Raw genomic sequence first — 14,242 nt, forward strand, 5'->3', positions numbered from 1 at the left:
AAGCTGCAATGAGGAATATTGCATGTGCTGTACTTGTACCTGTTGCAGTTACTGGTGGGAATCGGGTGCATTTTAAACATCAAAACAAAAAAGATATCCAGCCCTCCCCCTTCCCAATCTCTATCTTTCAGTCCCTCCTCACCCGGGTAACTAAGACACATAGGTGGATAGAGTTTGTAAGAAGGCCTATGGAGTATTATCGTTCATTAGCAGAGGGATTGAATTCAAGAGTCGTGAGGTGATGTTGCAGCTGTACAGGACTTTGGTTAGGCCACATTTGGAGTACTGTGTGCAGTTCTGGTCGCCTCACTTTAGGAAAGATGTGGAAGCTTTGGAGAGGGTGCAGAGAAGATTTACCAGGATGTTGCCTGGAATGGAGAGTAGGTCATACGAGGATAGGTTGAGAGTTCTCGGCCTTTTCTCGTTGGAACGGCGAAGGATGAGGGGTGACTTGATAGAGGTTTATAAGATGATCAGAGGAATAGATAGAGTAGACAGTCAGAAACTTTTTCCCCGGGTACAACAGAGTGTTACAAGGGGACATAAATTTAAGGTGAAGGGTGGAAGGTATAGGGGAGATGTCAGGGGTGGGTTCTTCACCCAGAGAGTGGTGGGGGCATGGAATGCGCTGCCCGTGGGAGTGGTAGAGTCAGATTCATTGGCGACCTTTAAGCGGCATTTGGATAGGTACATGGATGGGTGCTTAATCTAGGATAGAAGTTCGGCACAACATCGTGGGCCGAAGGGCCTGTTCTGTGCTGTATTGTTCTATGTTCTATGTTCTATGTACATACCTGAGTTTGCGGAGTCTGCTCCCTCCCTGGATTCACTCCAGTTGCTACAAGTGACCAATTTCCCCTCCTCCCATCTCTGTCTCCCTCCCAGGATGAAGAGTTGCCCAGAGGGAGGGACATTCACTTTGACAGGACCACTTCCGCGTTGTGACGTCACCAAAGGAACGAGGGGCGGGGCGAGAATAGTGACGGCGCTGGAGGCGGGACGGAACCGACAGCGTGTTACCGCACTGCGCCTGCGCTGCCCCAGCAGCAGTCGGGCAGAAGAACACACTTTCCAAAACCCCCCTTCCTTCAGAGAATTCCCACAGTGTGGAAGCAGGTCACTCGGCCTCACCGACCCTCCCACACCCACATCCCTATCCGCATTGCTCTACATTTAACCCTGAGTCATGCATCTTACCTGTACATTATGCCTAATTTAGCATGGCCCATTCAAACTAACCTGCACATCCCTGGGCACTATGGGTAATTTAGCACAGCCAATCCACCCTAACCTGCACATCCTTGGGCACTATGGGAAATTTAGCACGGCCAATCCACCCTAACCTGCACATCCCTGGGCACTATGGGGAATTTAGCACGGCCAATCCACCCTAAGCTGCACATCCCTGGGCACTATGGGGAATTTAGCACGGCCAATCCACCCTAACCTGCACATCCTTGGGCACTATATGTAATTTAGCATGGCCAATCCACCCTAACCTGCACATCCTTGGGCACTATATGTAATTTAGCATGGCCAATCCACCCTAACCTGCACATCACTGGGCAGGATGGGGAATTTGGCATAGCCAATCCACCCTAACCTGCACATCCCTGGGCACTATGGGTAATTTAGCATAGCCAATCCACCTTAACTTGGATAAAGGTTAAAATTACAACTCCAGGTTGTAGTCCAACAGGCTCCTCTGGAAGCAGTAACCTTTGGAGTGTCATGAGACATAAGCATGGAAACAGACCCTTCGGTCCAACCTGTCCATGCCGACCAGATATCCCAACACAATCTCATCTGCCAGCACCTGGCCGATATCCCTCCAAACCCTTCCTATTCATATACTTATCCAAATGCCTCTTAAATGTTGCAATTGTACCAGCCTCCACCACTTCCTCTGGTCGCTCATTCCATCCACATACCACCCTCTGTATGAAAACATTGCCCCTTAGGTCTCTTTTATATCTTTCCCCTCTCACCCTAAACCTACGCCCTCTAGTTCTGGACTCCCCGACCCCAGGGAAAAGACTTAATCTATTATTGGAAGCAGTAACTTTTGGAGTGATTTTGGTTCAATTCCCGCTTCGGGCAACTGTGTGGCATTTGCACGTTCTCCCAGTGTCTGAGCGGGTTTCCTCCCACAGTCCAAAGAATTGCAGGTTAGGTGAATTTGCCATGCTTAATTGCCCTGTAGTGTAGGTGCATTCGTCAGGGGTGAATGTAGGGGAATGGGTCTGGGTGGGTTGCTCTTCGGAGCGTCAGTGTGGACTTATTGGGCTGAAGGGCCCGTTTCCACTCCGGAGGGAATAATTATTTATATAAAATGCCCCCGATCCATTAGAGGGCCCAACATTAGTTTTAATTGGGTAGTAGAAATCTGAAGGATAATTGCTCGCTTCAGGACATCCAGACGTGAATGAATTTGGCACAGGACACATTGGCAACCATTAAAGAATCCGTTGCATTTCTCCGGGTTGTGGACTCATGCAGAGACAAGAACAACTTTGATAACAGTGTTCGATTTGCAAATGGAACGGCTGACCGATATTGAGAGTTTGCACACTTGGTTAAGCAGCTATGGGTCATAGCCAGGATTTAGGAGGCTCAACTCCCTAATTTGGACTATTCTGGAATGTGAGTGCTTCATTAGCCTTGGAAGAAATAAACAAGAGCTGACAAACTGAGATATGAAGAAGGTTGGAAAATGTTACAGAGAGACACACACAGGCAGAAGTTTGCAGGAAAGTTAACACTTCATAATCTGGTTTCAATGCACATTAGCCTGGGTATGATACTGATATCACAGGGGCCTCAAAAAGGGCACTCCCTCAATACTCAAACCAAAACATGGGTGCCCCCTGCTGGACTGGTTTGTGTTCACTCTTTGCTGCTGCCTATTTCAGTTGATGATGTACATTATTGTACACGCTCACAAACCTGGTGGCACCCAGATTTTTGGAAAGCAGCTAGGAAAAGATCTGAAGCGTGTTTAATTTGTGAACAAACAAGGTGCATACTCTAAGAGGGATGCCCTGTGTTTGTTAACCACTTCCTTGCCTGGTCGGTCTTTTTTACTTGTCTACAACTTGCATATATACTATCACCTCCCATACGTTGTTATGAATATTGTCTAATAAGAGTAGATGTATTTAGTAGATGAATCAAAACCATCTCAAATGACTGAAACAGCTGACATTGGATTGTTGGACAAGTGGGAAATATTTGCATCAGTTAACCAAAGCACTTCAAAGTTTACAGTCACGGGTACGTCAAGCTGAAGAATTAGGACCGGGGCATTTTGGAGCCTGCTTCCTCGGGCAGAGAATTCTGCAGATACACTACTCTCTGGGAAAACCAGCAGCCCTCACTTCCTCCTCCTCATCTCGGTCCTAAACCTACTCCCCCCAAAGCTTGAGGCCTAGTCTCAGCTACCAGCAGAAATGACTGGATAGGGTAGGGCTTCATCCTCTCAGTGCAATGAATTCCCACTTTCTCCCAAATTCCCGGATGTACTCACTTAGTGGTTGCTGTCTCACAAATGAAAGATTTCATTCTAACTTCTTCCGGTCCTAAGAAGGGCAAAACATCTTTGAAAGCTGCTCTGAAAGCCCTGTCTTCACAACCACACTTCTGCTTTCACCGAAGACAGTTAGAGTCATACACCACACAAACAGATCCTTCAGCCCAACTCGTCTATGCCAACCATATATCCGAAATCAATCTATTCCATTTGCCGGCATGTGGCCCATATTCCTCAAAACCCTTCCCCTTCATGTACTCATCCAGATGCTGCTTAAATGTTGTAATTGTACCAGCCTCCACCACTTCCTGTCAGCTCGTTCCATACATGCAAAACCCTCTGAGAAAGTGGCCCCTCAGGTTCCTTTTAAATCTTTGTCCTCTCAGCTCAAACCTCGGCCTTCTAATTTTGGGCTCCCCTACCCGGAGGAAAAGACCTTAGTTATTCACCCGATCCATGCCCCTTATAACCTTCTATAAATGTCACCCCTCAGCCTCCAACACTGAGGGAAAACAGACCCATTCTATTCAGTCTCTCCCTCTCACTCAAACCCTCCAACTCTGACATCAGCCTTATAAACCTTTTCCAAACCCTTTCAAGTTTCACAACATCCTTCCATAGGATGGAGACCAGAATTACACACAATGTTCCAAAAGTGGCCTAACCACTGTCCAGTGCAGCCGCAACGTGACCTCCCAACTCCTTCACTCAATACTCTGACCAATAGAGGAAAGCATACCAAACATCATCTTCACTATCCTGTCTACCTGCGACTCCACTTACAAGGAAGTATGAACATGCATTCCAAGGTCTCTTTCTTCTGCAACACCTCCCCTGTGTAAGTCCTGCCTGCATTGCTTGACCAAAATGCAACACATCACATTTCTCCAAGTTCAACTCCATCTGCCCTTCGTTAGCCTATCAGCCCATCCAATCAATTCTAATTTAAAGTGAACTCTCTTTCCTCTCTTATTCCTTCGAAGCTGAAGATCTCCATCCCACACACTCTCCATTCTCAGTTTGCTGAACCTAATCCCTGCTGTACCTCATTCTGAAGGGTCTGGTTCATGCTGATTAACAGGGCCATACTCAGGGGAGATCGAATTGAAACATACAGAATACTGAACAGTCTGGACAGAGTGGATGTTGGGAAGATGTTTCCATTGATAGGAGAAACTAAGACCCGAGGGCACAGCTTTAGAGTAAAGGGATGACCTTTTAGAATGGAGATAAGGAGAAACGTCTTCAGTCAGAGTGGCGAATCTGTGGAATTCATTGGCATAGAAGACTGCAGAGGCCAGGTCACTGAGGATATTCAGACTGGAGATAGCTAGGGTCTTGAGTATTGAGGTGATCGAAGGTGACAGGGAGAAAGCAGCAGAATGGTGCTCAGAAACTGATCAGCCACGATTGAATGGTATGTACAGACCTGATGGGCTGATTAGCCTACTTTCTGCTCCTATGTCTTATAGTCTCTTGCTGTCCAGGACACTGAGAATTGGGAGCAGGAGTCAGCCATTTGGTCTTTTAAGCCTGCCCCAGCATTGAACAGATCACAAATGGATATGGATCTCCCTACATCGAGATGCAGAGGCTGGGACTCTTTTCACTGGAGCATCGGAGGTTAAGAGGTGTCCTGACAGAGATTTAAAAAATCATGAGGGGTATCGGTGAGGTGAATGGCAGGTGTCATTTCAAGATTAGGGAGCAAACTTTTAAAGTGAGAGTAGAACGAGTCTAAAGAAATAAGGAGCACTTTCTGTTTAAAAAAAAAGAGTGGTTGGTGTGTGGAATGAATGTCTAGAGGAAATGTTGGACGCAGGTACAGTTACAATGTTTAAAATACATTTGGATAAGTACATGAACAGGAAAGGTTCGGAGGGATATGGGCCAAACACAGGCAGGTGGGATTAGTTTAATTTGTGAATATAGGCAGCATGGATTAGTTGACCTGAAGGGTGTGTTTCTATGCTGTATGTCACTGTTCTGTACTGGTGTTAAAACTATTTTCTTGCCTTCCCCAATAAACATCCACTTCTCTGTTCAAAAATTATATGAACTCAGCCTTGAAAATATTCCATGACCCCCTAACTGCAGGAAGGCATCCCCTCTTCTAAACTCAATTCCTCTTGCTAATATACAACTTGCCTTGCTGATTGCTTGCTGCACCTGTCTGACAACCGGCAGCGACTGGTGTAGGAGGACGCTGAGGCCCCTTTGCACATCCATACATCATTCCTGATGAAGGGCTCTTACCCGAAACGTCAACTTTCCTACTCCTTGGATGCTGTCTGACCTGCTGTGCTTTTCCAGTACCACACATATTTACTCTGATCTCCAGCATTTGCAGTCCTCACTTTCTCCACTTCCCAATATATCACCATTTAAACAATACACCTCATTTCTGCTTTTTGTTCCCCCACAGCAAAGGCTATAACTTCACCCTGTGGTACTGCACTTGCCAGGTGTTTGAGGCACAGACCTGGACCAGCTTTTCCAGAGTCTGTCCTCTTTCTGGATTCACTCCCTTTCTTTTCAGTTGCTGCAAGTCAACATTTGGATCCCAGCATGAAAATAAAAGAAATAGAAAAGGGAGTGAGAGGAGAGAGTGTGCTGTTGGACAGAGGAAGGAAATTACAGTCTTGGATGAATCTCAATCTTCATTGAGTGAGTGAGTGAGTGAGTGAGAGAGAGAGAGAGAGAGAGAGAGAAAAGAGCAGTAGCAGCTTCAGAAGCTCATGGGTCAAGATTGGAGTGGTGCTAGAAAAGCACAGGTCAGGCAGCATCCGAGGAGCAGGAAAATCGACGTCTCCGATTCAGACAATAGGGCTGTTCTGAATGGTAGGAGGACCAGGCTCTTTCTGGTGTTCCACTGCACCTCATTGGGCCAACAAATGAAGTTCATGCACCATTTTTACAGACAGATGGGAGCATGTGCAGGTTTTTGCAGACACCGATGAACACGTGCAGTGCTTGCTGACACCGAGGAGCATGCGCAGTAGGCTCTGCAGATATGCTGGTGTAACTGACCGATTCAACTGGCCAAATGTCAAGGAGGAAGAAAAAAGGGTAGAGCCACAATTTTGTTTCAGCTTCCCACCCCACGGCTCGACATAACCGTGCATGTTCCTTGCTTTTCTCCTTACCCTCACCCCTCGTGATTTTTCAAATCTCAATAAGGTCATCCCTCAACCTCCTCCAATCCAGTGAAAAAGTCCCAGCCTCTCCCTATAACTCAAACCCTCCATTCCTGGCAATGTCCAAGTAAATCTTTACCGAACCCCCTCTGATAATATTCTTCCTATTACAGGGTGACCAGAACTGTACTCAGTACTCTAAACAAAATGGCCTCACCAACATCCTGTACAACCTCAACATAGAACAAAAAAAAATTTATAACTAAGGAACAGGCCCTTCGGCCCTTCAAGCCTAAGCCGATCCAAATCCTCTGTCTAAACCTATCGCGCAATTCCTGAATCTGTATCCCTCTGCTCTCCACCTACTCATGCATCTGTACAGATGCACTTTTTCTTTTTACAGATATTTTTATTGAAAATTTAACGTTTTTACAAGTTTGCAAATAAAAAAAGACACGTAAAAACACTAATATACAATTAAATCTTAAATAAATAGCCAAAACCTGTCAAACAAAGAGAAGAGATACAGAGAAGATAAAGATAAACTCAACTAACTACTAATCTAACCTATAACTAACCAGAGTGTATGATCAAATATCTTACATTATTCAAAAGAAAAAAGGATAACATAGTAATTAAGTAGTGAAGTACATGCTCGGAATGAGTTAACATAATTCGTAATAAAACCCGTATTCACGCGGGATTCCTCTCCCAAGGGACCCCGGACCAGCCAGAACTGTTACCTCAACGAGATGAAAGCCCTTGAAAGAATGGCCGAAATATCTGTATCTATGTAATTCAAAAAAGGACTGCCATATTTTATCGAATAATTCAGTTTTTTCGTGCACCATATTTGTAAGGAAGTCAAGGGGAATACATTCCTTGATTAATCTGTGCCAATTCCTAAGTCCTAGAGGGCCCTCAGCCATCCAGTTTACTAAGATACCTTTCCTTGCGTAGAAGGAGAGAATGGAAAATAATTTCCTCCAGAGCACATCCAGAGAAGGTAAGCTCGAGAAGCCCAGAAGAGGAGATACTGGATCTACTGTAATTTCCGTTCCCAAGATTTCTGTCAGGGCCTTTACTACTTTGGTCCAGTATTTGAGGATCTTATGGCATGTCCATTAGCAGTGTAAGAATGCCCACCTGTTTTACATTTGGGACACATTGGAGATGCTCCTGCCCTAAATTTTGCCAATCTTTCCAGTGCCATATGGGCCCTATGAAGCATCTTTAACTGAATGGTCTGGGTTCTGTTACAAATGGAGATTTTTTTTGGTACTTTCCCAGATGTCATTCCACTGTTCTGTAGAAATTTCCAGCCCCAAATCCTGATCCCATGTTCTAAGCAGATGGTCCATATCTTCCGACACTTCATCACATAATAAGTGATAAAGAGTGCTGACCAAGGGTACACCCATTGGCCACAACACACTACATTCTCTATCTGATTTATAGAGAACATCTAATAACGCAGTAGTCTCCAGTATGTAGTCTCGAATGTAGAAGTATCGAAAGAGGTCTCCATGAGGTAATCCAAATTTCTGATGCAGCTGTTCAAAAGACATCAGGACCCCCTTCTCGAACAGATCCCCTAAACAGGAGATACCCCTGGATCTCCAGGATTTGAATGCAGCATCTGTAAGCCCTGGTTGAAAACCCCATGCCCCCACTATAGGAGTATAGGGGGATGTTTTATGTGAATTACCCTCGTTTTGCCACATTATATTCCAAGCTTTAATTGTGTTTAGTACTGTAGGGTTTCTACAGTGGTCCGTAATGATTTTCATCTGATCTAAAAATAAGAGGTGAATAAGAGGGCACTGTACTTGAGAAGCCTCGATGTCCATCCAGATTGATTGCGGGTCAGACGTGACCCAATCGGCTATGTAGCTTAACAAGGAACTTAACTGATACTTCCTAAAGTCTGGAAAATCCAGCCCTCCCCCCTTGCCTGTGGAAGCTGTAGCTTCCTTAACTTAATAAGGGGCCGTCTAGGATTCCAGATGAAAGAACCCAGCCAACCATACAATCTGCGCAGTGCCGTACTCGGCAGCATTCTCATCGGGTATAAGAGATCGGGGCAAGACATTCATCTTAATTAGGGCTATTCTACCTAGCCAGGAAATTGGAAGGTCTCCCCAACGTTGAAGGCCTTGTCTTACCCTTTCCAATAGATGCACAAAATTGAGCTTGTATAGCTGGCCAAATACTGGGGTGATAAAAATGCCAAAGTATAAGAAACCCTTCAGAGACCAGTGAAAGGGGAAGTGGGATCCGTCCAATAAGTGGGACATACCAGTGAGGCATGGCCTCCGATTTTGAAAAATTCGTTTTGTAGCCTGAAAATGCACTAAATGTATTAATAACTTGGATTAAGTGAGGCAAGGACATCAGAGGATTACTAAGAAAAAGGAGATCATCATCAGCATATAGGGTAATTTTATGTTTACCTGTACCAACCCTCGGGGCCGTTATATTAGAGTCAGCCCGTATCGCTACCACCAATGGCTCAATTATTAGCGTGAATAGCAACAGTGAGAGAGGACATTCCTGACGGCAGCCTCTCCCCACTCTATCTGTGCCTAATGCATTGGTGATCACAACTGCTTTGGGATCATTATACAGTGTTGAGAGCCATTTGGCAAATACGTTTCCAACGCCAAACCTTTCCGATGTATAGAACAGGTATGACCATTCAACCCTGTCGAATGCCTTCTCCGTGTCCAATGAGACTACTATTCCCGGTATTTTTTCCTGATGACAGACTTGATTCACATTCAAGACCCTTCTAATATTATCAGATGGTCTACGGCCCTTAATAAACCCAGTCTGCTCCTCTTTTATGATATATGGCAGCACCCTCTCGAGCCTCAATGCTAATGTTTTAGAAAGAATTTTAAAATCTACAGTTAGCAAGATGCATAATCTTCTGGATCCTTTCCTTTTTTGAGAATAGGGGAGATATTCACCTCTTTCAGTGAAGGTGGGAGGCAGCCCTGACTATTTGTGTAGATTAGATTAGATTAGATTACTTTACAGTGTGGAAACAGGCCCTTCGGCCCAACAAGTCCACACCGCACGCGCCGAAGCGCAACCCACCCATACCCCTACATCTACCCCTTACCTAACACTACGGGCAATTTAGCATGGCCAATTCACCTGACCTGCACATCTTTGGAGTGTGGGAGGAAACCGGAGCACCCAGAGGAAACCCACGCAGACACGTGGAGAATGTGCAAACTCCACACAGAGAGTCGCCTGAGGCGGGAATTGAACCCGGATCTCTGGCGCTGTGAGGCAGCAGTGCTTACCACTGTGCCGCCCATGTAGTTATACATGTCCATAAGTGGGGCCAGCTAATACTCCTGTGAACTCTTTGTAAAGTTCAACCTGAAAGCCCTCTTGGCCAGGTGCCTTACCGCTCTGAAGTTGCCTGATTACGTCAAGTATTTCCTGGGTTGTTGGGGGAGCATTCAGGACTGATACCTGTTCCAGGATTAAGTCCGGAAAGGCCAGGCTTTTAAAAAAGGACTGCATCCTCCTGGCTCTATCTTCACAACCCTGCGATCAGGATTAAACTTTCTGAAGATTGTGTTGATCCTTTTAGGATCGTGAATCAGAGTACCAGCACTTTCCCCGATAGCCGTGATAGCTTGAGGGGCCCTTTTTCTCCTTGCGAGTTGTAGGCGCACGTGGACCTGACCAGGTCGTCACAGAGGAAACGGAAGGTGGAAAGGGGTGGGGAGGGAAATATCTCCCTGGTGGTGGGGTCTTTTGGGAGGTGGCGGAAATGTCGGCAGATGATTTGGTTTATGCAAAGGTTGGTAGGATGGAAGGTGAGCACCAGGGGCGTTCTGTCCTTGTTACGGTTGGACGGGTGGGGTGTGAGGGCAGAGGTGCGGGATGTGGACGAAATGCGTTGGAGGGCATCTTTAACCACGTGGGAAGGGAAATTGCGGTCTCGAAAGGAGGAGGCCATCTGGTGTGTTCTGTGGTGGAACTGGTCCTCCTGGGAGCAGATACGGCAGAGGCGGAGGAATTGGGAATACGGGATGGCATTTTTGCAAGAGGTAGGTTTTACCTATGTGAACAATGAAGGCAAGTGTGCGAAACACCTTCTTCACCCCCATCTACCAGTGATGTAACTTTCAACAACAATGAACCCGAACACCCCCTGGTCTCTGTTCTACAACACGACCCAGGCCCTAACATTACTTGTACAAGTCTTGCCCTCCTTTATTTTAGTAAAATGCAAACCCTCACTTATATCCATACCTCTCTCATACACACACTCTCTCTCAGACATACACATACACCATCCTCTCAACACTCTCATTCTCCATCACAAATCACACTTCATCAAGCAAATACACACTCACCGACACACAGTCTTATACACAAACTCACATACACACTTTCCTGATGAAAGGCTTTTCCCCGAAACATTGATTTTTCTGCTCCTGGGATGCTGCCTGACTTGCTGCAACACCACACTCTCGATCCTAAACTTATTACCCGCTATTTCTGGGCTCCCCCATCCAAAGGAAAATACCATGTCTATTTACCCTATCCATGTCCCTCATGACGATATAAAAGCATATCAGGTCACTCCTCAGACTCCGGCAAGCTACGGAAAACAGTCCCAGCCTGTCCTTCAGTCCCTCCTCAACCAGGTAACCAAGACACATACCTGAGGTCGCAAAGTCTGCTCCCTCTCTGGATTCACTCCAGTTGCTACAAGTGAGCCTGCTCCGCAATCATTAAGATCATGGCTCATCTCCTCCTCCATGCACTGTCACAAGGAACCCCTTAATTCCAATACCAGGCAAAAACCCATCCAACTGTGTCTTGAATATACTTAATGAAGCTGCCTCTATTGCTTCCTTGGCCAGAGAGTATTCCATAGATTTTGATGAAAGCCTTTTGCCCTAAACATCGATTTTCCTGCTCTCCGGATGCTGCCTGACCTGCTGTACTTTTCCAGCACCACTCTAATTTAGACTATTCCATAGATTCATGACCCTCTGGGAAAAGCAGTTCCTCATCTCTGTCTGAAAGCTACTCCCTCTAACATTGAGGCCTAGTCTCACCCAGCAGCAGAAATTACCGGACAGGGTAGGGCTTCATCCCCACAGTGCAATGACCATTGGGAAGCTGTTTCCATTGGTAGGAGAGACTAGTACCAGAGGACACAGCTTTAAGAATAAAGGGAAGACCTTTAGGAACAGAGATAAGCGATGTCGTCTTTTCTGCCGACAGCGAGGAGCATGGACAATGTGTTGGTGACACCAGCGAGCAGGTGCGTTGTTGTTCACACCAAGGAGCAGACACAATATGCTCTGTGGCGATGCTGGTGTTATTGACAGATGTTAAGTGTTCAAATGCCAAGAGGAGAAACAAAGGGTAGAGCCACAGTTCTTTTTCCCCCAAGTGGCTCAACGTTTTTTCGCTTTTGCATTTTGTCTGGCTGCTCAACTTTTTTTTTAAAATGTCTTTTTGTCAGTGTAGGGGTGAGGTTCACAACTAGAGGGCATAGGTTTAGGGTGAGAGCAGAAAGATATTAAAAGGTACCGAAGGGGCAACTTTTCCATGCAGAGGGTGGTGCATATATGGAATGAACTGCCAGAGGAAGTAGTGGAGGCCGGTATAATTACAGCATTTAAAACACATCTGAATGGATATATGAAGAGGAAGGGATTAGAGGGATAGGAGCCAAGTGCTGTCAAATGGGGACTAGATTAATTTAGGATATCTGGTTGGCATGGACAGGTTGGACCGAATGGGTCTGGCTCCGTGCTGTACATCGGTGACTCTAAACAATAAAGTCTACTTTTCCAAATAACAAAGTATAACCATTGTTGTGGTTCTGTTCGCCGAGCTGGGAATTTGTCTTGCAAACGTTTCGTCCTCTGTCTAGGTGACATCGTCAGTGTTTAGGAGCCTCCTGTGAAGCGCTTCTGTGTTGTTTCCTCCAGCATTTATAGTGGCCTGTCTCTGCCGCTTCCGGTTGTCAGTTCGAGCTGTCCACTGTAGTGGCCGGTATATTGGGTCCAGTTCGATGTGTTTGGTGTTAGAGTCTGTGGATGAGTGCCATGCCTCTAGGAATTCCCTGGCTGTTCTCTGTTTGGCTTGCCCTATAATGGTAGTGTTGTCCCAGTCGAATTCATGTTGCTTGTCATCTGTGTGTGTGGCTACTAAGGATAGCTGGTCGTGTCGTTTCGTGGCGAGTTGGTGTTCGTGTATACGGATCGTTAACTGTCTTCCTGTTTGTCCGATGTAGTGTTTTCTGCAGTCCTTGCATGGGATTTTGTGCACTACATTGGTTTTGCTCATGTTGGGTATCGGGTCAGAACAGCACAGAAGCGCTTCACAGGAGGCTCCCAAGCACTGAGGATGTCACCTAGACAGGGGACGAAACGTTTGCGAGACAAATTCCCAGCTCGGCGAACAGAACCACAACAACGAGCACCCGAGCTACAAATATTCTGCCAAACTTTAAAGTATAACCATGTTAACAAGGCTTAGTGCACCACATTTACTAACCATTCTCAACAGGTCCTGCCCCTTCAATGACTGAGGAACATATACATGCTGGTGTATAATCTCCTTCACTAGGATTTACACACTACCCTCAGCAATTGCACAACTAACAGCGAGGGGGGTAAACAGCCCAAGGATTAAACAGACAGTGAGGGGGGTAAACAGCCCGAGGATTAAACAGACAGTGAGGGGGGTAAACAGCCCAAGGATTAAACAGACAGTGAGGGGGGTAAACAGCCCGAGGATTAAACAGACAGTGAGGGGGGTAAACAGCCCAAGGATTAAACAGACAGTGAGGGGGGTAAACAGCCCGAGGATTAAACAGACAGTGAGGGGGGTAAACAGCCCGAGGATTAAACAGACAGTGAGGGGGGTAAACAGCCCAAGGATTAAACAGACAGTGAGGGGGGGGGGTAAACAGCCCGAGGATTAAACAGACAGTGAGGGAGGTAAACAGCCCGAGGATTAAACAGACAGTGAGGGGGGTAAACAGCCCGAGGATTAAACAGACAGTGAGGGGGGTAAACAGCCCAAGGATTAAACAGACAGTGAGGGGGGTAAACAGCCCGAGGATTAAACAGACAGTGAGGGGGGTAAACAGCCCGAGGATTAAACAGACAGTGAGGGGGGTAAACAGCCCAAGGATTAAACAGACAGTGAGGGGGGGGGGTAAACAGCCCGAGGATTAAACAGACAGTGAGGGGGGGGGGGTAAACAGCCCGAGGATTAAACAGACAGTGAGGAGGGGGTAAACAGCCCGAGGATTAAACAGACAGTGAGGGGGGTAAACAGCCCGAGGATTAAACAGACAGTGAGGGGGGTAAACAGCCCGAGGATTAAACAGACAGTGAGGGGGGTAAACAGCCCGAGGATTAAACAGACAGTGAGGGGGGTAAACAGACAGTGAGGGGGGTAAACAGCCCGAGGATTAAACAGACAGTGAGGGGGGTAAACAGACAGTGAGGGGGGTAAACAGCCCAAGGATTAAACAGACAGTGAGGGGGGTAAACAGACAGTGAGGGGGGTAAACAGC

Source organism: Chiloscyllium punctatum, chromosome 36 (assembly GCF_047496795.1).
Source record: "Chiloscyllium punctatum isolate Juve2018m chromosome 36, sChiPun1.3, whole genome shotgun sequence".
NCBI lineage: Eukaryota > Metazoa > Chordata > Chondrichthyes > Orectolobiformes > Hemiscylliidae > Chiloscyllium > Chiloscyllium punctatum.